The sequence below is a fragment of the Staurois parvus genome, unplaced genomic scaffold (assembly GCF_062004578.1).
Source record: "Staurois parvus isolate SC_StPar_1 unplaced genomic scaffold, SC_StPar_1.0 ptg001836l, whole genome shotgun sequence".
Classification (NCBI taxonomy): domain Eukaryota; kingdom Metazoa; phylum Chordata; class Amphibia; order Anura; family Ranidae; genus Staurois; species Staurois parvus.
Genome location: NW_028319632.1, coordinates 114699 through 141235, shown reverse-complemented (window position 1 = coordinate 141235; position 26537 = coordinate 114699). Strand labels below are relative to the sequence as shown.

The 26537-nt window shown below is 50.2% G+C and overlaps 1 protein-coding gene across 1 annotated transcript in view; it reads left to right on the top strand.

Moving 5' to 3' along the window:
- The window catches only part of AJAP1 (adherens junctions associated protein 1), a gene marked incomplete at its 3' end in the record, with an annotated part of 158064 nt that overhangs the window by 49526 nt on the left and 82001 nt on the right, over positions 1-26537 (top strand). The window lies entirely within an intron of this gene.

Below are 26537 nucleotides of genomic sequence, written 5' to 3'. Positions count from 1 at the left end.
TAAATAATTAAATTGAAGTAAAAGAAAGGGGGAAAAAATTAACTGGAAAGCATCAAAAATGCACTGGAACGCACGTCCCTAATTAAATTGAAGAAAAAGAGGGGGGGGGAATTAACTGGAAAGCATAAACAACACATAAAAAATGTGCATGCAAAAACGGACGTGGACTGTGTCTCTATAGTGTGAAGCGGCAGTTGCAGCGAACAGTTTTCTTCCTTTTTGGGATAAAACTTTGACATAAATAAATAGAAGCTGATCATTGTAAGCCCCCTCCCCCCCCCCCGCCAGCAGTCAGTGGTTTGTCTCAACCCTCTAAGTTGAAAAAAAAATAACAGGACAGCTTGCTCTGTCGAAAAACAACAGACTTACCGGCCGGATCACCAAGTGAAAATAGAAGAAAGAAAGCCTAAAAAACAGAAAGCGAATGCAGCCGCCACGTCTGAGAGTTGGTAAGCGGCAATATAACAAACGCTTGTTGTTGGGTTTCTTGTCGTTATGGTCGTCTTATCAATAATGACTTCGTACATCGCTCTCAGTCACCGTCGCCGAACGGCGGCCATTCGTACATCGCTCTCAGTCACCGTCGCCGAACGGCGGCCATTCGTACATCGCTCTCGGTCACCGTCGCCGAACGGCGGCCATTCGTACATCGCTCTCGGTCACCGTCGCCGAACGGCGGCCATTCGTACATCGCTCTCGGTCACCGTCGCCGAACGGCGGCCATTCGTACATCGCTCTCGGTCACCGTCGCCGAACGGCGGCCATTCGTACATCGCTCTCGGTCACCGTCGCCGAACGGCGGCCATTCGTACATCGCTCCCGGTCACCGTCGCCGAACGGCGGCCATTCGTACATCGCTCCCGGTCACCGTCGCCGAACGGCGGCCATTCGTACATCGCTCTCGGTCACCGTCGCCGAACGGCGGCCATTCGTACATCGCTCTCGGTCACCGTCGTCGAACGGCAGCCATTCGTACATCGCTCTCGGTCACCGTCGCTGAACGGCGGCCATTCGTACATCGCTCTCGGTCACCGTCGCCGAACGGCGGCCATTCGTACATCGCTCTCGGTCACCGTCGCCGAACGGCGGCCATTCGTACATCGCTCTCGGTCACCGTCGCCGAACGGCGGCCATTCGTACATCGCTCTCGGTCACCGTCGCCGAACGGCGGCCATTCGTACATCGCTCTCGGTCACCGTCGCCGAACGGCGGCCATTCGTACATCGCTCTCGGTCACCGTCGCCGAACGGCGGCCATTCGTACATCGCTCTCGGTCACCGTCGCCGAACGGCGGCCATTCGTACATCGCTCTCGGTCACCGTCGCCGAACGGCGGCCATTCGTACATCGCTCTCTGTCACCGTCGCCGAACGGCGGCCATTCGTACATCGCTCCCGGTCACCGTCGCCGAACGGCGGCCATTCGTACATCGCTCTCGGTCACCGTCGCCGAACGGCGGCCATTCGTACATCGCTCTCGGTCACCGTCGCCGAACGGCGGCCATTCGTACATCGCTCTCGGTCACCGTCGCCGAACAGCGGCCATTCGTACATCGCTCTCGGTCACCGTCGCCGAACAGCGGCCATTCGTACATCGCTCTCGGTCACCGTCGCCGAACAGCGGCCATTCGTACATCGCTCTCGGTCACCGTCGCCGAACGGCGGCCATTCGTACATCGCTCTCGGTCACCGTCGCCGAATGGCGGGCATTCGTACGTCGCTGTTGGTCACCATCGCCGAACAGCGGCCATTTGTACATCGCTCTCAGTCACCATCGTCGAATGGCGGCCATTCGTACATCGCTGTTGGTCACCGTCGCCGAACGACGGCCATTCGTACATCGCTCCCGGTCACCATCGCCGAACGGCGGCCATTCGTACATCGCTCTCGGTCACCATCGCCGAACGGCGGCCATTCGTACATCGCTCTCGGTCACCGTCGCCGAACGGCGGCCATTCGTACATCGCTCTCGGTCACCGTCGCCGAACGGCGGCCATTCGTACATCGCTCTCGGTCACCGTCGCCGAATGGCGGGCATTCGTACGTCGCTGTTGGTCACCATCGCCGAACGGCGGCCATTTGTACATCGCTCTCAGTCACCATCGTCGAATGGCGGCCATTCGTACATCGCTGTTGGTCACCATCGCCGAACGGCGGCCATTCGTACATCGCTCTCAGTCACCGTCGCCGAAAGGCGGCCATTCGTACATCGCTCTCAGTCACCGTCGCCGAACGGCGGCCATTCGTACATCACTCTCAGTCACCATCGCCGAACGGCGGCCATTCGTACATCACTCTCAGTCACCATCGCCGAACGGCGGCCATTCGTACATCGCTCTCGGTCACCGTCGCCGAACGGCGGCCATTCGTACATCGCTCTCGGTCACCGTCGCCGAACGGCGGCCATTCGTACATCGCTCTCGGTCACCGTCGCCGAACGGCGGCCATTCGTACATCGCTCTCGGTCACCGTCGCCGAACGGCGGCCATTCGTACATCGCTCTCGGTCACCGTCGCCGAACGGCGGCCATTCGTACATCGCTCTCGGTCACCGTCGCCGAACGGCGGCCATTCGTACATCGCTCCCGGTCACCGTCGCCGAATGGCGGGCATTCGTACGTCGCTGTTGGTCACCATCGCCGAACGGCGGCAATTTGTACATCGCTCTTGGTTACCATTTCCAAACTGTGGCCATTCGTACATCGCACTCAGTCACCATTGCCGAACGGCGGCCATTCGTACATCGCTCTCAGTCACCATCGTCGAATGGCGGCCATTTGTTCATCGCTCTCGGTCACCATCGCCGAACGGCGGCCATTCGTACATCGCACTCAGTCACCATTGCCAAACGGCGGCCATTCGTACATCGCACTCAGTCACCATCGCCGAACGGCGGCCATTCGTACATCGCTGTCGGTCACCATCGCTGAATGGCGGCCATTGTCTGGATGCGGTGACACGCCGGCTGAAAAAGGTATTCGGTGACATTTAGTCGATTGTGAAGATTCCCGATCTTCGAAGGTTTCAGCAGTTGTTTTACAGAACACGCTGTTAGCATGAAGGACTTTTTAAAGGTCATCTTCTCCCGTGTCAGAAGATATTTCTCATGCTTTGCTTAGTTCAGTGTTTTTTTTTTTGGGGGGGGCTGATATATAGAATTTGCTTCTATTTTGTTTTACCTGGTCCCCTCCCCCCCCACCCCACCCCCATCAACCTGTTAATGGAAATCTAAAAAAAAACAAAAAAAGTATCCTTTTCATTACATGCCTTATTTTAAACCTAGTGATGTCATTACTGGGTCTCTGTGGTCCTCTATTAAGGTGCTGTACATCTTTCATACATGACTACTGCGGACCGTCCACTAAATGGTGGTGGTGTCATGGTGTGGTGGATCCATCCTGCCTTGTATCCATGGTTCAGGCTGGTGGTGGTGGTGTCATGGTGTGATGGATCCATCCTGCCTTGTATCCATGGTTCAGGCTGGTGGTGGTGGTGTCATGGTGTGGGAGATCCATCCTGCCTTGTATCAATGGTCCAGGCTGGTGTTGGTGGTGTCATGGTGTGGTGGATCCATCCTGCCTTGTATCCTTGGTTTAGGCTGGTGGTGGGGGTGTCATGGTGTGGTGGATCCATCCTGCCTTGTATCCATGGTCCAGGCTGGTGGTGGTGGTGTCATGGTGTGACATTCCTTCCTTGGGGATATAAAGGTCAATGGCTGGGAATGTCATGGGAAGGCCTCTGGCATGAAGTGGGGGCACAATGTACAGTAGGGTTCAGCCTCAGCAGGAGGAGATGTGTTCTGGCGGGGCTGGAGCAGGGGTAAGGACTTGTGCTTTTGGATCCAACTCTAACCAATCACGAAGTTCCTCTTACAAGGTCAGGTTCTGATGTTGGATGAGATGACCTGACTCACCATCAGCATTCCAATTCATCTCAAAGGTGTTCAGTAGGGTTGAGATCTGAGTTCTGTGCAGGACACTCAAGTTCCTCCACATCAAGCCATGTCTTTATGGATCTGGCTTTGTACACAGGGGACACTCATGGTGGAACAGAAAATGGTCTTCACCAAACTGGGACCTCAAGGTTGGAGGCGCACAATTGTTCAAAACTGGAGTAGGCAGGACACTCAAGTTCCTCCACACCAAACCAGTCAACCCATGTCTTTATGGAACTGGCTTTGTACACAGGGGACAGTCATGGTGGAACAGAAAATGGTCTTCACCAAACTGGGACCACAAGGTAGGAAGAGCACAATTGATCGAATCTGGAGTAGTCAGGACACTCATGTTCCTCCACACCAAACCATGTCTTTATGGATCTGGCTTTGTACACAGGTTCACAGTCATGGTGGAACAGAAAATGGTCTTCACCAAACTGTGACCACAAGGTAGGAAGATCACAACTGTTCAAAACTAGAGTAGGCAGGACACTCAAGTTCCTCCACACCAAGCCAGTCAACCCATGTCTTTATGGATCTGGCTTTGTACACAGGGGACAGTCATGGTGGACCAAAAAATGGTCTTTACCAAACTGTGAAAACAAGGTTCGAAGAGCACAATTGTTCGAATCTGAATTAGGCAACCTCAGTCCTCAAGTACCCTCAGCAGGCCGTGTTTTTGGAGGTTCCCTTAGATAACATGACCTATTGAGGGTTTGTAGAACACAACTGCCTGCAGTGTCTTTGTATCATGTGGGGTATCCTCATATTTTTGGCCATGAAGTGTAGATTCAGGGTTACGTGAACAGTATCGTAACTCAACACCACAACTGATCCCTTTCAGATCCATCCGAAGTATGTGAGATGCGTTCACTTGTCAGATTTGTAACATGTGGGATGCATGGAAGGAAATTAAAAATTGCGACGTATCGGTATAAAATTGGAGCTGAAACATTTAATGATTACTGAAGCGAGGTAATTGTTAGTAGACAGTAGAAGACAGTGACTCAGAGAGGAAACAGAGCAGAGATAATGGGAATCCGCAACCTCATTGAGTCTTCACAATCCAGAACTTCCATGAGTCACCAGCAGTACTGCACGAGCCTGTTGTCAGGAACGATCACTCTGAACAGCGATTCATGCTATCCGAGGAAGCGTCCATATTCAGGGCAGAGCGCCATATTCTCTGATCTGTAGTAAAGCACATTTCTAGTTTCCAACACAACATGGGCTCATGTGTCATTTGGCCCAGTCATGGTAGGTAGGATTCCCCCACGATACATATTATGAATGGAGGAGGAGGAATCTGTAGATGAGCAGCTGACAACTCAGCCCAGAGAGTGGCCAATGGCGTTTAGGAAATTGACTTCAAGCCTATGAAGCGACCCCTTTTCTCATTCGTTCTCCGTTTGTTGTTTGCAGTTCAGGTAGAAAGGAGTGACAGTTGAGCCCTCCCACATGGAAGAAAAATATACTGGAAACCCCTTGATGTTGCTGCACTAAAAAATTGTACAATTCCCGGGATATCCAACCCTTGGAGGTGAGCGCGGAGGTGTTATACTTTCTTCGCAGACTAAAGAACCTCTTTCACCCCCTTAGTAGAGCACCATAGCCGAAAGATGGCGACGTCACGGTAATCTCGTGTTCTGGGAAGGCGTCTATAGACGTCCTCCCAGAACGCGCGTCCTGGGCCACGCATCTGGCGTGCCCTGTGATCGCGGATCACAGATTACGGTAAAGGGTCAATCTCAGAGGCCCTTAACCACGTGATCCACTGTGTCCAGGGCCGTGGATAAGGAGGTACCACCAATCCTCCTGTTGAGGGCCCAGGACAGCAGGGGGGCCCAGGCAGCTGGGTGAATTGACCCACGTGGAAGAAAAATATATTTGAAATATATTTAAAAATATTTTTTCCAAATATATATATATATATATATATTAGATAGATAGATAGATAGACATTGACATATCTATCTAATATATATATATATATATATATATATATATACAGTGGGGATCGAAAGTTTGGGCACCCCAGCTAAAAATGTGTATTAATGTGCATAAAGAAGCCAAGGAAAGATGGAAAAATCTCCAAAAGGCATCAAATTACAGATTAGACATTCTTATAATATGTCAACAAAAGTTAGATTTTATTTCTATCATTTAAACTTTCAAAATAACAGAAAACAAAAAAATGGCGTCTGCAAAAGTTTCGGCCCCCTGCAGAATTTATAGCCTGCACTGCCCCCTTTGCCAAGCTGAGACCTGCCAGTGTCATGGATTGTTCTCAATCATCGTCTGGGAAGACCAGGTGATGTCAATCTCAAAGGTTTTAAATGCCCAGACTCATCTGACCTTGCCCCAACAATCAGCACCATGGGTTCTTCTAAGCAGTTGTCTAGAAAACTGAAACTGAAAATAGTTGACGCTCACAAAGCTGGAGAAGGCTATAAGAAGATAGCAAAGCGTTTTCAGATGTCAATATCCTCTGTTCAGAATGTCATTAAGAAATGGCAGTCATCAGGAACAGTGGAAGTTAAAGCAAGATCTGGAAGACCAAGAAAAATATCAGATAGAACAGCTCGCAGGATTGTGAGAAAAACAATTTAAAACCCACGTTTGACTGCACGATCCCTCCAGAAAGATCTGGCATACACTGGAGTTGTGGTCACTATTCCACTATAAAGAGATGCTTGTACAAATATGGTCTTCATGGAAGAGTCATCAGAAGAAAACCTCTTCTACGTCCTCACCACAAAAATCATCGTTTGAACTTTGCAAATGAACATATAGACAAGCCTGAGGCATTTTGGAAACAAGTTCTGTGGACCGATGAGGTTAAAATGGAACTTTTTGGCCGGAATGAGCAAAGGTATGTTTGGAGAAGAAGGGGCACAGAATTGAATGAAAAGAACCTCTGTCCAACTGTTAAGCATGGGGTTGGATCAATCATGCTTTGGGGTTGTGTTGCAGCCAGTGGCACAGGGAACATCTCACCAGTAGAAGGAAAAATGGATTCAATAAAATGTCAGCAAATTTTGGATGGTAACTTGATGCCATCTGTGAAAAAGCTGAAGTTAAAGAGAGGATGGCTTCTACAAATGGATAATGATCCTAAACACACCTCGAAATCCACGGGGGATTACATCAAGAGGCGTAAACTGAAGGTTTTGCCATGGCCTTCACAATCTCCTGACCTCAACATCATTGAAAATCTATGGATAGACCTTAAAAGAGCCGTGCGTGACAGACAGCCCAGAAATCTCAAAGAACTGGAAGACTTTTGTAAGGAAGAATGGGCAAAGATACCTCAAACAAGAATTGAAAGACTCTTGGCTGGCTACAAAAAGCGTTTACAAGCCGTGATACTTGCCAAAGGGGGCAGTACAAGATATTAACTCTGCAGGGGGCCCAAACTTTTGCAGACGCCATTTTTTTGTTTTCTGTTATTTTGAAAGTATAAATGATGGAAATAAAATCTAACTTTTGTTGACATATTATAAGAATGTCTAATCTGTAATTTGATGCCTTTTGGAGATTTTTCCATCTTTCCTTGGCTTCTTTATGCACATTAATACAAATTTTTAGCTGGGGTGCCCAAACTTTCCATCCCCACTGTATATATATATATATATATATATATATATATACAGTTGCAAGAAAAAGTATGTGAACCCCTTGGGATTACGTGGAGTTTTGCATGAATTGGGCATAAAATGTACTCTGAACGTCATCTAAGTCACAACAATAGAAGAACACAGTCTGCTGAACATAATACTACACAAACATTCGATGTTGCCATGGTTTAATTGCACATAACATGTAAACATTCACAGTGCAGGGAGGAAAAAGTATGTGAACCTTTGGACTTAATAACTGGTTGACCCTCCTTTGGCAGCAATAACCTCAACCAAACGTTTCCTGTAGTTGCAGATCAGACCTGCACAACGATCTGGAGTCATTTTGGACCACTCCTCTTCACAAAACTGTTTCAGTGTAGCAATATTCTTGGGATGTCTGGTGTGAATAGCTCTCTTAAGGTCATGCCACAGCATTTCAATGGGGTTGAGGTCAGGACTCTGACTGGGCCACTCCAGAAGGCGTATTCTGTGCTGTTGCAGCCATTGTTTTGTTGAATTACTTGTATGCTTTGGGTCATTGTCCTGTTGCATCACCCATCCTCTGCGGAGCTTCAGTTGGCGGACAGATGGTCGTACGTTTTCCTGCAAAATGTCTTGATAAACTCTGGAATTAATTTTCCCATCAATGACAACAATCCGTCCAGGCCCTGAGGCAGCAAAGCAGCCCCAAACCATGATGCTCCCTCCGCCATGTTTCACAGTGGGGATGAGGTTTTGATGTTGGGGTGCTGGGCCTTTTTTTTCTCCACACATAGTGTTGTGTGTTCTTCCCAAACAACTCAATCTTGGTTTCATCTGTCCACAGTATATTCTGCCAGTAGTGCTGTGGAACATCCAGGGGCTCTTTTGCAAACTTCAATCGTGCTGCAATCTTCTTTTTGGCCAGCAATGGCTTCCTCCGTGGTGTCCTCCCATGTACTCCATTCTTGTTTCATGTTTTCCTTATTGTAGATGTGTCAACAAAAATGTTAGCATGTGCCAGAGATTTCTGTAGGTCTTTAGCTGACACTCTGGGATTCTTCTTTACCTCATGCAGCATTCTGCGCTGTGCTCTTGCAGTCATTTTTACAGGACGACCACGCCTAGGGAGAGTAGCAACAGTGCTAAACTTTCTCCATTTGTAGACAGTCTGTCTTACCGTGGACACAGGAACATCAAGGCTCAAGGAGATACTTTTGTAACCCTTTCCAGCTTCATGCAAGTCAACAATTCTTGATGGTAGGTCTTCTGAGAGCTCTTTTCTGCGAGGCATGGTTCACATCAGACAGTGCTTCTTGAAACCAGTAAACCCAAAACAGGTGTCAGCAACACATCCAATATCATCACACTGATTGGAGTCAAGGTTGGCTCACTCCTGGCTCCAGTTAGCTCTGGGAGAAGTCATTAAGCTAGGGCCTCACATACTTTTTCCTCCCTGCACTGTGAATGTTTACATGTTATGTGCAATTAAACCATGGCAACATCTAATGTTTGTGTAGTATTATGTTCAGCAGACTGTGTTCTTCTATTGTTGTGACTTAGATGACGTTCAGAGCACATTTTATGCCCAATTCATGCAAAACTCCACGGAATCCCAAGGGGTTCACATACTTTTTCTTGCAACTGTACATGGCATGTTGAAAAGCGTTTTTTTTACATGTATTTTTAAAAATATTTTTTATACATTTTGTAATAAAAACGCATTTTAACATACAGTGTATATCTTTTGAAATATATTGAATACAGCCAAAATTGTAGCATTTCAAATATATTTTTCTTCCATATGGGCTAGCAGACTGTACAACAGCAATGGAACTCAGAAACACAGGGGGCCCCTGCAGCGCTTACCCCTGTTTTGTGCCGCAATAGCAATTTGCAAATTAGTTATAGAGACGAACTTAAAGTGCTATTAAAGGTTCGGGTTTTTTGGGGGTTTTTTTACATAACATCTCTGTCCTCTGCCCTGTCCTACTGATCTCTCATCCTCTGCCCTGCCAGCAGTGACCCCCGTCTTCTGCCCCGTCAGCAGTGACCCCCGTCTTCTGCCCCGTCAGCAGTGACCCCCGTCTTCTGCCCCGTCAGCAGTGATCCCCGTCCTCTGTCCTGCCAGCAGTGACCCCCGTCTTCTGCCCCGTCAGCAGTGACCCCCGTCTTCTGCCCCGTCAGCAGTGACCCCCGTCTTCTGCCCCGTCAGCAGTGATCCCCGTCCTCTGTCCTGCCAGCAGTGACCCCTGTCCTCTGCCCTGCCAGCAGTGACCCCCGTCCTCTGCCCTGCCAGCAGTGACCCCCGTCCTCTGCCCTGCCAGCAGTGACCCCTGTCCTCTGCCCTGCCAGCAGTGACCCCTGTCCTCTGCCCTGCCAGCAGTGACCCCTGTCCTCTGCCCTGCCAGCAGTGACCCCTGTCCTCTGCCCTGCCAGCAGTGACCCCTGTCCTCTGCCCTGCCAGCAGTGACCCCTGTCCTCTGCCCTGCCAGCAGTGACCCCTGTCCTCTGCCCTGCCAGCAGTGACCCCTGTCCTCTGCCCTGCCAGCAGTGACCCCTGTCCTCTGCCCTGCCAGCAGTGACCCCTGTCCTCTGTCCTGCCAGCAGTGACCCCTGTCCTCTTACCTGCCAGCAGTGACCCCCGTCTTCTGTCCTGCCAGCAGTGACCCCCGTCCTCTGCCCTGCCAGCAGTGACCCCCGTCCTCTGACCTGCCAGCAGTGACCCCCGTCCTCTGCCCTGCCAGCAGTGACCCCCGTCCTCTGCCCTGCCAGCAGTGACCCCCGTCCTCTGTCCTGTCAGCAGTGACCCCTGTCCTCTGACCTGCCAGCAGTGACCCCTGTCCTCTGCCCTGCCAGCAGTGACCCCTGTCCTCTGCCCTGCCAGCAGTGACCCCTGTCCTCTGCCCTGCCAGCAGTGACCCCTGTCCTCTGCCCTGCCAGCAGTGACCCCTGTCCTCTGCCCTGCCAGCAGTGACCCCTGTCCTCTGCCCTGCCAGCAGTGACCCCTGTCCTCTGTCCTGCCAGCAGTGACCCCTGTCCTCTTACCTGCCAGCAGTGACCCCCGTCTTCTGTCCTGCCAGCAGTGACCCCCGTCCTCTGCCCTGCCAGCAGTGACCCCCGTCCTCTGACCTGCCAGCAGTGACCCCCGTCCTCTGCCCTGCCAGCAGTGACCCCCGTCCTCTGCCCTGCCAGCAGTGACCCCCGTCCTCTGTCCTGTCAGCAGTGACCCCCGTCCTCTGACCTGCCAGCAGTGACCCCCGTCCTCTGCCCTGCCAGCAGTGACCCCTGTCCTCTGCCCTGCCAGCAGTGACCCCTGTCCTCTGTCCTGTCAGCAGTGACCCCCGTCCTCTGACCTGCCAGCAGTGACCCCCGTCCTCTGACCTGCCAGCAGTGACCCCCGTCCTCTGACCTGCCAGCAGTGACCCCCGTCCTCTGCCCTGCCAGCAGTGACCCCCGTCCTCTGCCCTGTCAGCAGTGACCCCCGTCCTCTGTCCTGCCAGCAGTGACCCCTGTCCTCTGTCCTGCCAGCAGTGACCCCTGTCCTCTGTCCTGCCAGCAGTGACCCCTGTCCTCTGTCCTGCCAGCAGTGACCCCTGTCCTCTGCCCTGCCAGCAGTGACCCCTGTCCTCTGCCCTGCCAGCAGTGACCCCTGTCCTCTGCCCTGCCAGCAGTGACCCCTGTCCTCTGTCCTGTCAGCAGTGACCCCCGTCCTCTGACCTGCCAGCAGTGACCCCCGTCCTCTGCCCTGCCAGCAGTGACCCCCGTCCTCTGCCCTGCCAGCAGTGACCCCCGTCCTCTGTCCTGTCAGCAGTGACCCCCGTCCTCTGTCCTGCCAGCAGTGACCCCCGTCCTCTGTCCTGCCAGCAGTGACCCCCGTCCTCTGTCCTGCCAGCAGTGACCCCTGTCCTCTGCCCTGCCAGCAGTGACCTCTGACCTGCCAGCAGTGACCCCTGTCCTCTGCCCTGCCAGCAGTGACCCCTTTCCTCTTCCCTGCTGACCTTCCATCCCCTGCCCCCCAATATTTTTTACTGCACCCCCACATTGGACAGGCTAGATCCGGCCCTGCTATATTACAGACTGTGCGTACTCACAAAGCTGCTAAAGCATTTGTTATGTGTATTATTATTATTATTATTATTATACAGGATTTATATAGTGCCAACAGTTTGCTCAGCTCTGTACATTATAATGGGGGACAGTACAGTAACAATACAATACATGAGGGGTGCGAGGGCCCTGCTCCTTGGAGCTTACAATCTAGGAGGGAGGGGAGAGTGGTACAGGAGGAAGTGGCTGTGGGGGATGGAGTGGTGGGGAGAGCGGAGGAGATTAGCAATTAGGTGAGGGTGGGGTAGGCTTCCCTGAAGAGATGGGTTTTCAGGGTGCGCGTAAAGGTGAGGAGGGTATGTGACAGTCTGATGGATTGGGGTAGTGAGTTCCAGAGGATGGGGTAAGCCCTGGAGAAGTCCTGGAGACGGGCATGGAAGGAGGAGACCAGGGAGCTGGAGAGTAGGAGGTCTTGTGAGGAGCGGAGAGTGCATTTTGGGTGGTATTTGGGTATCAGGTCGGTGATGTAGTTTGGGGCAGTATTATGAATGGCTTTGTACGTCAATGTTAATATTTTGAATTTTATGCGTTGGCCAATCGGGAGCCAGTGGAGGGATTGGCAGAGGGGGGTGGAGGATACTGAATGGAGGCCAGTGGAGGGATTGGCAGAGGGGGGTGGCGGACACTGAATGGAGGTCAGTGGAGGGATTGGCAGAGGGGGGTGGAGGACACTGAGTGGAGGCCAGTGGAGGGATTGGCAGAGGGGGGTGGAGGACACTGAGTGGAGGCCAGTGGAGGGATTGGCAGAGGGGGGTGGCGGAGACGGAGCGGTTGGTGGGGTGGATGAGTCTGGGCGCAGAATTCAGGATAGACTGAAGCGGGGATAGTCTGTGATGAGGTAGGCCGGTGAGGAGGGAGTTGCAGTAGTCCAGACGTGATATAATAAGGGAGTGGATGAGTTGTTTGGTAGTGTCTGGGGTTAGGAACGAACGTATTTTGGAGATGTTGCGGAGGTGGAGCCTGCATGAGTTTGCCAATGATTGGACATGGGGTTGGAAGGACAGATTGGAGTCTAGAGTGACACCTAGGACTTTGGCTTGCAGGGTGGGACTGATGGGGGCGTTGTTGGCCGTGGTTGAGAAGTCACTGGGGGGCGCGGACTGGGGGGAAAACTAGGAGCTCGGTTTTGGAGAGGTTCAGTTTGAGGAAGTGGAGCGACATCCAGTCTGATATGTCGTTCAGTAGGTGGGTAAATGGGGCAGAGACTGAGGGGGTGAGGTGGGGGGCGGAGACTGAGGGGGTGAGGTGGGGGGTTGAGAGATAGATTTGTGTGTTGTCGGCATAGAGGTGGTAGTTGAAGCCGTGAGAGTGTATGAGTTGACTAAGGAAGGAGGTGTAGATGAAGAAGAGAAGGGGCCTGAGGACAGAGCCTTGAGGGACCCCAACAGAGAGGGGGAGTGAGGGGGAGGTGGTGGCATTATAGGTAACGCTGAAAGAGCGTTCTGACAGGTAGGATGAGAGCCAGGAGAGAGCGGAGTCTCTGAGGCTGAGGGAGTGTAGTTTCTTGAGGAGAAGGGGGTGGTGGACTGTGTGGAAGGCAGCGGAGAGGTCAAGGAGTAGGAGCACTGAGTAGTGGCCAATAGCTTTGGTGGTTAGCAGGTCGTTGGAGAGTTTGAGTAAGGAGGTTTCGGTGGAGTGTAGGGGACGGAAGCCGGACTGTAGGGGATCAAGGAGGTTGTTGTGTAGAGTGAAAGATACCTGGTTGATCCTGCCTTTAGCTGTCCCTCCCATCTTTTCTGTGTCCCCACTGCAACCTAAGATTGTGTAGACCAGCTGTTGTCCCCTACTGAGCATGCTCCAGTTTCAGTTCCCTTTTAAGCTCTTTGTTTCCTCATTTTTCTTATCAGTGCAGCCCGAGTGACTATAGAGTCACACATGTGGGAGTATACACAGTGGTAAATGAGGGCGGGATATAATATGCTGATTGATTACATTCACTAAGGGGCTCACTTTACTATAAGCCAGGATTATATACAATGTATCTAATGGCTTAAAAAATAATAATGTAAAAAAGCTGCAAGTCGGATCCGCGTGTGTCCGGCCGCGTGTACAGAGTCTCTCGATGGCGGGAATTCCTTTGTCATTTTGCAATCTATTTTCCGAAAATTCCGCTAATCTGTTTTCTAATTATGTTTTCCGATTAAAGTTTTCTCCTGAATTAAAAAAAAAATGAATGCAGCTTATAAAACCGAATGAAATATTCATGAACTCCTCTAAATAAATAATGAAGCAAATAATAATAATATGATCATTTATTTATCTGATTGTTGTTATCATTTATTTATGAACGATTTCCAGTCTGTGGGCTCCAATCCTGCTGCTGCCAGTAGATCGGTCTGGGTGGAGGGAGGGGGGTGACGGGAGATGTTCGGCTCGGGGCAGCATGTGTCCTCCTTGAAGGAAAGCTACCTAGTCTCAGTACATAGAAGAAGACGCTAATTGGCTGTTGGGGGTGATGAAAAAGAACCACATTTTCTTTCTTGGATTTCTAACAGCTGACTTGATACAAAGTTACAATGTACAGTCTGATCACTGGGGGAGGGGAGACTAAGGAAACTCCCCCTCTTCCTTCTACAAAGTTACAATGTACAGTCCGATTACTGGGGGAGGGTAGACTGAGGAAATGACTCCTCCTCCTACAAAGTTACAATGTACAGTCCGATCACTGGGGGAGGAGACTGAGGAAATGACTCCTCCTCCTTCTACAAAGTTACAATGTACAGTCTGATCACTAGGGAGGGGAGACTGAGGAAATGCCTCCTCCTCCTTCTACAAAGTTACAATGTACAGTCCGATCACTGGGGGAGGGGAGACTGAGGAAATGCCTCCTCCTCCTTCTACAAAGTAAGGCTTCCTCCTCTTTACACTCTTTACTCGACTAGAGGCCAAACAACAAGACGACCATTTTGGTTTCAGTGGGGGGGGGGGGGGAGGGGAGGAGATTGAATTTATAATCTCATAATCTCAATTACTTTTTAAGACTAATAGGAGATAGCCAGACAGATTGGGGAAGGTAGTTCCAGAGGATGGTGGAGGCTCAGGAGAAGTCCTGGAGGTGAGCGTGGGAGGTGACAAGGGAGCTAGAGAGCAGGAGGTCTTGGGAGGAACGAAGAGTACACCTAACAACTGCACTTTTATTTTCTCCATCACCCCTCACAGTTGGATCGGATGAGTAGACGTTTTATTGGTTTCATGCTATGTGTTTGTTTGCTGCCTTGCAGAATAGAGGTGTAGGACTAACCTACTTGGACCGTTCCTGGGTGTCCCTGTCTGGTGCATGGTCTGCCCCTCCACTACCCATTTGTCCTATTCCCATTCCAGTCACATGTCTCATTCCAACACATCTCCCATAAGCAGGGGCGGATCTACCGCGAGGGGTAGAGAAAGGGGGGAGTAGAGGGGGGGGAGAGAGGGGGGGAGAGGGGGGGGAGAGAGGGGGGGGAGAGGGGGGGGAGAGAGGGGGGGAGAGAGGGGGGAGAGAGAAGAGGGAAGAGGGAGGGAAAGGGGGAGAGGGGGGAAGAGAGAGAGAGGGAGGGGGTAGAGAGGGAGGGAGAAAGGGGGGGAGAGGGAGGGGGGAGAGAGGGAGAGAGAGAGAGAGGGGGGGGAGGGGGGAGAGAGGGGGTGAGCGAGAGGGATGGGGAGAGAGAGAGGGGGGGGGGAAGGAGGGAGAGGGAGGGGGGGAGAGGGAAGGAGAGAGGGGGGGGAGAGGAGAGAGAGAGGGGGGAGTGAAGAGAGAGAGGGGGGGAGGGAAGGAGAGAGGGGGGGGGGGGGAGGGAGGGGGGAGAGGGAAGGAGAGAGAGGGGAGAGAATAGAGAGAGGGAGAAAGAATCCTATATACACACAATTATTTAACTCTCTCTCACTGTGGGGGGGGGAGGGGGGGCACAAAATGTTTGTGTTGCCCAGGGCAGCACAGGATCTAAGTACACCCCCGCCCATCAGTGGGGGGCTTGTGATGGTTTCTCGGGGGTATCTATCCTCTGCCCAGGACAGGAGCACGCGGCGGCGTTAGACGTTTCTTGATTTTCCCGCTGAAGGTTGAAGGCGTTTTCTCAGCGTGTTTCGGCGTCTTCAGTCATTTTTCAGCAGCTGCCGGCGGGGCGCAGAGGAAGCGACACATTCAGCACAAAGTCCTCCGCTGCTAAATGACATAATATCGGCCGTTCTCTGCCGGTCCTCAGCGGTGCATTAATATGCCGCATGACAACGTGATATTGAATTGCTGTGTACATCCACATATAATATCCCGGCGTTGCCGCCAGAGTCTGCGCGCTGCACATTCTGCTTAGAGGTTCAAGAAAAAGTTACGTAACCCGTTGGAGGAAATCCTGGCTGTTGTGGCACTAAAAAAATTGGACAATTACCGGGATATCCAACCCTTGGAGGCAAACGTGGAGGTAACTGATTGCTGATGTCACTGGGAGGACTTGTGCCCCATCACTGGTGTCATTTGCAGGAATAGTGTCCCATTGTTGGTGTCAGTGGGGGGAATAGTGCCCCATCGTTGGTGTCAGTGGGAGGAATAGTGCCCCATCGTTGGTGTCAGTGGGAGGAATAGTGCCCCATCGTTGGTGTCAGTGGGGGGAATAGCGCCCCATCGTTGGTGTCAGTGGGAGGAATAGTGCCCCATCGTTGGTGTCAGTGGGAGGAATAGTGCCCCATCATTGGTGTCAGTGGGAGGAATAGTGCTCCATCATTGGTGTCAGTGGGAGGAATAGTGCCCCATCATTGGTGTCAGTGGGAGGAATAGTGCCCCATCATTGGTGTCAGTGGGAGGAATAGTGCCCCATCATTGGTGTCAGTGGGAGGAATAGCGTCCCATCATTGGTGTCAGTGGGAGGAATAGCACCCCATCGTTGGTGTCAGTGGGAGGAATAGTGCCCCATCATTGGTATCAGTGCGAGAAATAGTACCCTGTCATTGTTGTCAGTGGGAGGAATAGTGTCCCATCATTGGTGTCAGTGGGAGGAATAGTGTCCCATTGTTGGTGTCAGTGGATGAAATATTGTCCCAAGGGCCAGGTAAAAGCAAACAAAGGGCCACATCTGGCCCCCACGCCGCAGTTTGGAGATCACTGTTGTAGAGGAATGTGTGTGAGGATGCTGCTTGAGAACTCTTTTATACTCACCTAGGTGGATGCAGGATCCGTCTGATGCTGCAACTGTCATTGGGGGGAATCGTGCTCCATCACTGGTGTCATTGGGAGTTGAAAGCGATTGTTGATGTCATGGGACCCCATTGTTGGTGTCACTGGGAGGACTTGTGCCCCATCATTGGTGTCATTGGGAGGAATAGTGCCCCATCGCTGGTGTCATTGGGAGGAATAGTGCCCCATCGCTGGTGTCATTGGGAGGAATAGTGCCCCATCGCTGGTGTCATTGGGAGGAATAGTGCCCCATCATTGGTGTCAGTGGGAGGAATAGTGCCCCATCATTGGTGTCAGTGGGAGGAATAGTGCCCCATCGCTGGTGTCATTGGGAGGAATTATGCCCCACCATTGGTGTCACTGGGAGGAATAGCGCCCCATCATTGGTGTCATTGGGAGGAATAGTGCCCCATCGTTGGTGTCATTGGGAGGAATAGTGCCCCATCGTTGGTGTCATTGGGAGGAATAGTGCCCCATCGCTGGTGTCATTGAGAGGAATAGTGTCCCATCACTGGTGTCATTGGGAAGAATAGTTCCCCATCACTGGTGTCATTGGGAGGAATAGTGCCCCATCGTTGGTGTCATTGGGAGGAATAGTGCCCCATCATTGGTGTCATTGGGAGGAATAGTGTCCCATCACTGGTGTCATTGGGAGGAATAGTTCCCCATCACTGGTGTCATTGGGAAGAATAGTGCCCCATCATTGGTGTCAGTGGGAGGAATAGGACCCCATCATTGGTGTCAGTGGGAGGAATAGTGCCTCATCATTGGTGTCAGTGGGAGGAATAGTGCCCCATCATTGGTGTCAGTGGGAGGAATAGTGCCCCATCGTTGGTGTCAGTGGGAGGAATAGTGCCCCATCATTGGTGTCAGTGCGAGAAATAGTACCCCGTCATTGTTGTCAGTGGGAGGAATAGTGTCCCATCATTGGTGTCAGTGGGAGGAATAGTGTCCCATTGTTGGTGTCAGTGGGAGGAATAGTGCCCCATCATTGGTGTCAGTGGGAGGAATAGTGCTCCATCATTGGTGTCAGTGGGAGGAATAGTGTCCCATCATTGGTGTCAGTGGGAGGAATAGTGCCCCATCGTTGGTGTCAGTGGGAGGAATAGTGTCCCATCATTGGTGTCAGTGGGAGGAATAGTGCCCCATCATTGGTGTCAGTGGAGGAATTATGCCCCATTGTTGGTATCAGTGGATGAAATATTGTCCCAAGGGCCAGGTAAAAGCAAACAAAGGGCCACATCTGGCCCCCACGCCGCAGTTTGGAGATCACTGTTGTAGAGGAATGTGTGTGAGGATGCTGCTTGAGAACTCTTTTATACTCACCTAGGTGGATGCAGGATCCGTCTGATGCTGCAACTGTCATTGGGGGGAATCGTGCTCCATCACTGGTGTCATTGGGAGTTGAAAGCGATTGTTGATGTCATGGGACCCCATTGTTGGTGTCACTGGGAGGACTTGTGCCCCATCATTGGTGTCATTGGGAGGAATAGTGCCCCATCGCTGGTGTCATTGGGAGGAATAGTGCCCCATCGCTGGTGTCATTGGGAGGAATAGTGCCCCATCGCTGGTGTCATTGGGAGGAATAGTGCCCCATCATTGGTGTCAGTGGGAGGAATAGTGCCCCATCGCTGGTGTCATTGGGAGGAATTATGCCCCACCATTGGTGTCACTGGGAGGAATAGCGCCCCATCATTGGTGTCATTGGGAGGAATAGTGCCCCATCGTTGGTGTCATTGGGAGGAATAGTGCCCCATCGCTGGTGTCATTGAGAGGAATAGTGTCCCATCACTGGTGTCATTGGGAGGAATAGTTCCCCATCATTGGTGTCATTGGGAGGAATAGTGTCCCATCATTGGTATCAGTGGGAAGAATAGTGCCCCATCATTGGTGTCAGTGGGAGGAATAGGACCCCATCATTGGTGTCAGTTGGAGGAATAGTGCCCCATCATTGGTATCAGTGGGAGGAATAGTGCCCCATCATTGGTGTCAGTGGGAGGAATAGTGCCCCATCGCTGGTGTCATTGGGAGGAATAGTGCCCCATCGCTGGTGTCATTGGGAGGAATAGTGCCTCATCATTGGTGTCAGTGGGAGGAATAGTGCCCCATCATTGGTGTCAGTGGGAGGAATAGTGCCCCATCATTGGTATCAGTGGGAGGAATAGTGCCTCATCATTGGTGTCAGTGGGAGGAATAGTGCCCCATCATTGGTGTCAGTGGGAGGAATAGTGCCTCATCATTGGTATCAGTGGGAGGAATAGTGCCTCATCATTGGTGTCAGTGGGAGGAATAGTGCCTCATCATTGGTGTCAGTGGGAGGAATAGTGCCTCATCATTGGTGTCAGTGGGAGGAATAGTGCCCCATAATTGGTGTCAATGGAAGGAATAGTGCCTCATCATTGGTGTCAGTGGGAGGAATAGTGCCCCATCATTGGTGTCAGTGGGAGGAATAGTGCCCCATCATTGGTGTCAGTGGGAGGAATAGTGCCTCATCATTGGTGTCAGTGGGAGGAATAGTGCCTCATCATTGGTGTCAGTGGGAGGAATAGTGCCCCATCATTAGTGTCAGTGGGAGGAATAATGCCCCATAATTGGTGTCAGTGGGAGGAATGGTGCCCCATCATTGGTGTCAGTGGGAGGAATAGTGCCTCATCATTGGTGTCAGTGGGAGGAATAGTGCCTCATCATTGGTGTCAGTGGGAGGAATAGTGCCCCATCACTGGTGTCAGTGGGAGGAATTATGCCCCATTGGTGTCAGTAGATGAAATATTGTCCCAAGGGCCAGATAATAGCAAACAAAGGGCCACATCTGGCCCCAGCGCCGCAGTTTGGAGATCACCGTTGTAGAGGAATGTGTGTGAGGATGCTGCTTGAGAACTCTTTTATACTCACCTAGGTGGATGCAGGATCCGTCTGATGCTGCAACTGTCCCGCACTGCCTGTGCACTGAGAACTGAGCGATCAAACACTGCCGAACGCTCAGTTCTCCCTGCTGCTCTGAGCAGAGAGCTGTGACTGTCAGTGTCTGGCTCTTTGTTCTGCCCCTCCAGTGCTCACTGGAGTGCTGGGCTGTGGAGGGTGTGGGAGTGGCTGGGTCAAGCTGTCAGCGGCTTTCTGAGGGGCTGAGCCAGTTGCTGCCCCAGGCTGCTGGGTGGATCCCGACCTTATGTTTGCGATCTTTTCATAGCCGGGAATGGATCCTCGACGTCGGCCCGCCGTTGGCTGAAAATGGGTAACAGGCAGGGGCGGACTGACCATTTGGAAACTCGGGCACTGCCCGAGGGCCCAGGGTCAGTAGGGGGCCCCATGAGATGCCCCTGGTACCTTTTTCATAGGCTTTTTTGAGTTTGGGCAAGGACACAGGGGCCCCATGATCCCCTGTTGCCCGGGGGCCCCATGAGTTGTCAGTCCGCCCCTGGTCACAGGAGTGCAGAACTAACTGCACTCCCGTGATCTCCATAGGAGAAGTGAAGCCAAAGAAGCTCCGGTGATCCTTTGTTACCTTCGTCAGTGCAGCTGCTGCTGGGAAATTCCCGTCTGAAGTCTCATCTAAAGATCCGGACGTGTAATAACGGGACTGTGGAGGAGACGCAGCACATTGTAGTCCATCACACGCCATTTATTTCTGCTGTTTTGATACATTCCAGTCTGAATATTTATGGTTTTTTTGTATTTTATCCCAAGCAGACATGCAGTTGTTTTTTTTGCATATATTTATATTTAAATTTCGATCATTTCCAGATGTGGCCTCTTAGCCGTATCTTCGGGGATATTTACTGACTTTTATCTGTTTGTTATTCTATATTTCATTTATAATTTTTTCACAATTATTTTTATCCATTATTCGTTTTCTCTTTCTTTGTTTCTCCTTTTATTCCACTTCACTTTCCTTTCTTCCTTTCCTTGTTGTTTTCTGAGATCGCTACTTTTGATTGGATGGTTTTCTATGTCTTGTTACAATGTATCAGTAGGTGTATCCTCAGGATTCAGGAGTGCTGATTAGGACGGGTGTTCTTTATTCACTAATTCCGATATAAGAGGCACTTTTGTGGTTTTCTTTGTTATGACCAGGGGCGGACTGACAGCTCATGGGGCCCCCGGGCAATAGGGGATCATGGGGCCCCTGTGTCCTTGTCCAAACTCAAAAAAGCCTATGAAAAAGGTACCAGGGGCATCTCATGGGGCCCCCTACTGACCCCGGGCCCTCGGGCAGTGCCCGAGTTTCCAAATGGTCAGTCCGCCCCTGGTTATGATTAACCCCCCTGGCGGTATTCCTGAGTGTAGCTCGGGGTTAACTTTCAGCACCACAAGCGGTAACCCCCCCCCCCCCCGAGCTACACTCGGGAATACACTGCAGCGTTGCTCCGGGATCCCTCGATCACTTACCTTGTCCTGCGCTCCCGCGATGTCCCCCCTGCAGTGTCCCCTGTAATGTCCTCCATCTGATGCCGGCATCCGTCTTCCGGGTTCCGTTCCCTGCGACGTCGGGACGTACGGGGGACGGAACTGGCGGGAAATTTGAAAATTTTAAAAAGTGACATTCACTAAATACACTAAAATCACATCGTATAACATTCCTGTATCCAACCATTTCACATACATTGTGTCCCGAGTGCTTTGTCCGGCGCCCTGCCTGCATTTTTACCGCCCTTTCTGCCTGGAAACTGAGAAACGTCCATGGCGTCCAAAAAGCGTCCCTTTAGGTCAGACGCGGTTTAGATCAGCTAGAGAACAGCGATAGGAAATCAGAACCACTTGCAGAATTGAGTGATAATGATTGGTGGGGGAAATTCCTCATCAGACACTGAAAACGATTCTGCGACTGAGCTCAGCGATGGGCGAACTTGGCGCTCTATTTCACATTTCAGTGTTTTTGGTTTGATTATATTATTGAATTAAATTTTTTTATTATTATATTATTGAATTAAATTTTTTTATTATTATATTATTGAATAGATAAAACAGTGCAGCGCTAAAATTATAATTCAAAATAAAAAAAAAAATAAAAAACGATATTGAACGACAAACTGATAATAAAAGTTCGATATAAATGACAGTCTATGTGACTATAAAGTGCCAGGTGACTGGTTAGGACTCGATGGTGGTGCTCCGTGAAAAATGGCAGAATTCCGCACTCACCAGATGCGTAATAGTTATACGCATTAAGTATCACATCCAGAGGTTTCCTCATCAGATATAGGTCTGGGCGGGGCTTAGGTGATCATCCCTCAGGGTAGTGGTCAGCAAATGCCTGGTAACAAATGACTTGGACCCGGGTAACCAGAGGCCCCTTTAAGGGATGGGTAGAAGAGGCTGCCTGCTTGCAGGATAACTTCCTTCTCTGGGTTAGGCAACTGGATCGCAAAAACGGGCTCTGCAAATAAATACTCCTCCTTGCTGCAGTGCTGTTCCTGATCCCTTTCACGTGTGTGTTTGTCTGTGCTCACCTGGTCAGCCTTCAGCTTCCGGCCACATGACTCTCATGTTCCAATGTGTGTGGATGGACAGAGGGGGGCGGAGCTGGAGCCAGAAAACACATTGATTGGCTTTCCTTCAGAACATCAGAATACCGGCAACTACAGTGAAGGAGATAAGAGGGACCTTGCGGGCACTGCCTCTTAGCAGAAAACACCCTCAAAGCAGAATGTTTCCACCACCATGTTTCACAGTTGGGATGGTGTTCTTGGGGTCATAGGCAGCATTCCTCCTCCTCCAAACACGGCGAGTTGAGTTGATGCCAAAGAGCTGGATTTTGGTCTCATCTGACCACAACACTTCCCACCAGTCCTCCTCGGCATCATTCAGATGTTCAGTGGCAGACTTCAGACGGGCCTGGACATGGGCTTTCTTGAGCAGAGGGACCGTGCGGGCACTGCAGGATTTCAGTCCTTGTCGGCGTAGTGTGTTACCAATTGTTTTCTTGGTGACTGTGGTCCCAGCTGCCTGGAGATCATTGACAAGATCCTCACGTGTAGTTCTGGGATGATTCCTCACTGTTCTCATGATCATTGACACTCCACGAGGTGAGATCTTGCATGGTGCACCAGACCTAGGGAGACTGACACTTGTTTTGTGTTTCTTCCATTTGTGAATGATTGCACCAACTGTTGTCACCTTCTCACCAAGCTGCTTGGCCATAGTTTGGTAGCCCAGTCCAGCCTTGTGTAGGTCTACCATCTTGTCCCTGACATCCTTGGACAGCTCTTTGGTCTTTGCCATGGTGGAGAGTTTGGAATCTGATGGTTTGATGGCTCCTGTGGACAGGTGTCTTTTATACAGGTGAGATTAGCAGCACTCCCTTTAAGAGACTGCTTCTAATCTCAGCTTGTTACCTGTATGAGAGACACCTGGGAGCCAGAAATCCTGCTGTTCCAACATGACAATGACCCAAAACACACGGCCAAGGCAACAAAGGAGCGGCTCAAGAAGAAGCACATTAAGGTCCTGGAGTGGCCTAGCCAGTCTATAGACCTTCATCCGATGGAAAATCTGTGGAGGGAGCTGAAAGTTCGAGTTGCCAAACGTCAGCCACCAAACCTTAATGACTTGGGGAGGATCTGCCAAGAGGAGTGGGCCAAAATCCCTCCTGAGATGTGTGCGAACCTGGGGGCCAACTCCAGGAAACGTCTGACCTCTGTGATTGCCAACATGGGATTGGCCACCAAGTACTAAGTCATGTTTTGTGAAGGGGATCAAATCCTTCTTTCCCTCATGAACATGCAGATCCGTCATCATTTGTTAGACGCATTTCTGCTGAATTTGTTGTATTCTGTCTCTCAGTGTTACACCGAACATTCCATTGTTAGACCGATCATTTCTGTGTGAGGGGCGAACATTCCATTGTTAGACCGATCATTTCTGTGTGAGGGGCAAACATTCCATTGTTAGACCGATCATTTCTGTGTGAGGGGCGAACATTCCATTGTTAGACCAGGGGCGGACTGACAACTTGTGGTGCCCCCGGGCAATAGGGGATCATGGGGCCCCTGCGTCCTTGCCCACACCCAAAAAAGCCTATGAAAAAGCCAATGAAAGGTACCAGGGGCATCTCATGGGGCCCCCTACTGTGCCCGAGTGTTCGAATGGTCAGTCCGCCCCTGTGTCAGACCGATCATTTCTGTGTGAGGGGCGAACATTCACCATCAGGGGGGAGCAAATACGCATTTCCTTCACTGTATAGGGACTTACTTGGCCGGTTGGGATGCACGTTGGCACCACCCAGCAGCTGGTTAAACTGCCATTTTTGGATGGCGTGTCCCTTTAAGGTCAGTTGAGGAGACTTTGGCATCGTTGGAATGTTTCCTGGATAGCGATATGTAAATCCTTTTTCTGCTCCAAAAAAAAAAGCGCGGCGCATATGTCCCGCCTGCTACACCGCTCAGCGAGGATTGTCAGCGATGAGCCGATAGAACGACGTCATTCGGGGCTTTGGTCCAATATTAGGAAAACAAAAGGAGCGTGCCAGGGACATGAATTTCAGGAACAGATCTTGAAAACAAGGAGCCGGGACAGCCAGGGACAGCCAGGGACAGCCAGGGACAGCCAGGGACGATTGGCAATCACTGAATGTTCTTTTGTCTGATGGGAATCGAATGCGACTGTTAGACTTTAGACAGCAGGAATCCGAAGGGCTCTTATTGGCTGGAAGTTAGTCCCAGTTGGAGGACACCTTTGTGTCACGGTTAGCGTTTCCTTCTTCTTTATGACCTGAAACATGTCGTGCTTTTTGTGCTTTTTGTGCTTTTTGTGCTTTTTAGCTATTGTTTAAAATTAGAATTCATTTTTTTTTACACCGAAGTCCCTTTCTTCAGGTTTGCTGATCTCAGGTAGAAGGATTGGTAAGCTGCTATATATTACATTGTCGTTTTTGAGCTTAGATACCCCTTGTGCCCAACCCTCTAACTGCCACTTTTGAGGGATTGGTAAACTGCTATATACTGCATTGTTGTTTTTTAGTTTAGATACCTCCGGTCTTGTGCCCAACCCTCTAACTGCCACTTTTGAGGGATTGATACATTGCAATATATTACATTGTCATTTTTGAGTTGAGATACCCCTGGTCTTGTCCCAACCCTCTAACTGCCACTTTTGAGGGATTGATACATTGCAATATATTACATTGTCATTTTTGAGTTGAGATACCCCTGGTCTTGTCCCAACCCTCTAACTGCCACTTTTGAAGGATTGGTAAGCTGCAATATATTAAATTGTCACTTTTGAGTTTAGATACCCCTGGTCTTGTGACCAACCCTCTAACTGCCAGTTTTAGGGGATTGGTAAGATACAATTTATTACATTGTCACTTTTGAGTTTAGATACCCCTGGTCTTGTCCCAACCCTCTAACTGCCACTTTTGAAGGATTGGTAAGCTGCAATATATTAAATTGTCACTTTTGAGTTTAGATACCCCTGGTCTTGTGACCAACCCTCTAACTGCCATTTTTGCTAGATTGGTAAGCTGCTATATATTACATTGTCGCTTTTGAGTTTAGATACCCCTGGTCTTGTGCTCCTCCCTCTAACTGCTACTTTTGGGGGATTGGTTAGATGCAATTTATTAATTTGCCGCTTTTGAGTTTAGATACCCCTGGTCTTGTACCAACCTTCTAACTACCACTTTTGAGTGATTGATGAACTGCAATATATTACATTGTTGCTTTTGAGTTTAGATACCTCTGGTCTTGTGCCCAACCCTCTAACTGCCATTTTTGCTGGATTGGTAAGCTGCAATACATTACATTGTTGTTTTTGAGTTGAGATACCCCTGGTCTTCTGCCAATTCTGTAACTGCCACTTTTGGGGGATTGGTTGGCTGCTATATATATTACATTGTCATTTTTGAGTTTAGATACCCCTGGTCTTGTGCCCAACCCTCTAACTGACACTTTTGCTGGATTGGTAAGCTGCAATACATTAAATGATGTAGCAATGTAAAGAATCCTGAAATGTTACAAAATAGAAATCGCTTTTTTTTGGGGGGGGGATCTTGTGCCCAACCATCTAACTGCCACTTTTGGGGGATTGGTAAGCTGCTATATATTACATTGTTGCTTTTGAGTTTAGATACCCCTGGTCTTCTACCAATTCTGTAACTGCCACTTTAGGGGGATTGGTAGGCTGCCTATATATTACATTGATGCTTTTGAGTTTAGATACCCCTGGTCTTGTGCCCAACCCTCTAACTGCCACTTTTGCTGGATGGGTAAGCTATAAAACATTACATTGTTGCTTTTAAATTTAGATACCCCTAGTCTTGTGCCCAACCCTCTAACTGCCACTTTTGGGGGATTGGTAAGCTGCTATATATTACATTGTTGCTTTTGAGTTGAGATATCCCATGTCTTGTACCCAGCCCTCTAACTGCCACTTTTGCTGGATTGGTAAGCTGCAATACATTAAATGATGTAGCAATGTAAAGAATCCTGAAATGTTACAATATAGAAATCACTCTTTTTTTTTGGGTCTTGTGCCCAACCATCTAACTGCCACTTTTGGGGGATTGGTAAGCTGCTATATATTACATTGATGCTTTTGAGTTTAGATACTCCTGGTCTTGTGCCCAACCTTCTAACTGCCACTTTTGCTGGATTGGTAAGCTATAATACATTACATTGTTGCTTTTGAGTTTAGATACCCCTGGTCTTGTGCCCAACCCTCTAACTGCCACTTTTGGGGGATTGGTAAGCTGCTATATATTACATTGATGCTTTTGAGTTTAGATACCCCATGTCTTGTACCCAGCCCTCTA